Raw genomic sequence first — 1,983 nt, forward strand, 5'->3', positions numbered from 1 at the left:
AAGTTAATTCAAGAAGAAAGAAAGGATAGTCTTGCCAATAAATAGTTAAGGGAAATGAGATGCTCATATGTTGAAAAACAGATGTTGATCTATTCTGCATACCCTATAGAAAAATTAAATTAAATTAAATATATACCAAATGTAAAACCCTAACTAAAAATTGTGGAAATAATATAATATATTTTCTCCCAAAATGTAGGAGAAATCTTTGAAGCCATAATTTAGGCAATAATGTCTTGGTACAGCATCAAATACATGGCTCATAAAAAATGGCAATTTTGACTTAATCATAATTAAAACTTACTACTTGTTAAGACACTGATACAGATTGGAAGAAAAAAATTTCAAAATTTACACCAATAAAGGTTTTTTTATCCAGAATACATAAAGAATTTAATATTCACTAGTAAGAAAACAAACATGCAAATTAGAGCATAGGCAAAATATTTCAAGTGATACCTCAACAAGGAAAGTATAAAGACATGAAAACATGTGCAGAACTGTGATTTATTTGAAGAAACACAAAGTAAAACCACATGATATACCGCTACACTCTGACTAAAACATCTAAAGTTTAAAAGCTCTCGATACAAAGTCTTAATTAGAATGTGGTATCATTCGACTTCTTATGAGCATGTAATGTACAGTTTATTTGGAAAGCATTTATATGGAAATCTACACTAAAATATAGTGACTTGAACAGAACAGCAGTGTTCTCAAAATGGGATTATAAAGGCATAGGAGGGAATAAAAAGTTGAGCAAACTTTTGAGAGTGATGGATACTTTCATTATCTCAATTATACAATGGTTTCATAAGTAAGAAATACTACTTTTCTTACTTAGGAAAAAGTAAAATAGACCTTGTGCAGTTTAACTTGTATGGATTAAACCTTAAGAAATCTTAAACAATGAAGGAAAAATTGTGATCAGGCTGATGTAATAGTCCAGGATTCCACGATTTCATCATGTGGTAGGTTTCTAATTTTTCTGTTCCACTGTGATTAGTGTTGTGCCTTTGTTTTTTGGATGAGGGATAAACCTGGAATTAGAACAGCAACTAGAAATGGGAAATGGCCATAAAATAGGGGAGAAGTCTGTCAGGTGTCACTATTTTAAATTGGCTTTCTGGCTGCTGCCGTGGCTCATAGCACTTTGAGAATCCGAGGCCAGAGGATCAGTTGAAGTCAAGAGTTCAAGACCAATCTAGATAACATAGTAAGACCCCATTTCTCCAAAACATTATATACATTAGTCATGTATCATGGTGCATTCCCACAGTGCCAGCTATGCAGGAGGCTGAGTCAGGAGGATCCTTCGAGCCCAGGAGTTTGTGGCAGTTGCAATGAGCTGCGATGATGCCACTGCACTATAACCCTGACAACAGAAAGACACTCTACTCAATAAAAATAATAATAATAAAAGAAAAAAGACAAAAAAGAACAAGAATAATAAAGCAAGCTTTCTACTTCCCTGCAACTCTCTGTGGGTAAAAATTTGTCCTATGGCAATTTCTTTCAGAAGAGAGTCTTTGAAATATAGTTTTCATTTCCTTTGTTTAGCTTTACACATTACCTCTCCGAACTAAATTGAAGTTTTTATAGTTTCTATTAGTAATGAAGACGCCTATAATGGATATTGGATTGATAACTAGCAGTGTGTGCCAGAGGCATCAATAGTTCCTCTCATAAGTATGTGTGGGTAAGGAAAGAGAAAAGGGCTGGAGAGCAGGAGTGCTAAAGTACAGGCAATATGATTGCAGGAGAATCACACCTGCAGGTTCGCAATCCCTACCCTCTCTGCTCCTGACAGCAGCAGAACAATGAATATGTGAGTTGGGGGTGGGGGGAGAAGAGAACAAAGCTTCAAGTAACCTGATATCTATGAAGTATAAATGGAGTGTCCTCACCCAGTGAGCAGATAGCAAAGTGCTTCACACAGCCAGGAAACATCCTGACTATATTTTCTCTGGGGGAAAAAAAAAA

The sequence above is a fragment of the Otolemur garnettii genome, unplaced genomic scaffold (genome assembly GCF_000181295.1).
Source record: "Otolemur garnettii isolate 467f Iridium unplaced genomic scaffold, OtoGar3 scaffold00085, whole genome shotgun sequence".
Lineage (NCBI taxonomy): Eukaryota > Metazoa > Chordata > Mammalia > Primates > Galagidae > Otolemur > Otolemur garnettii.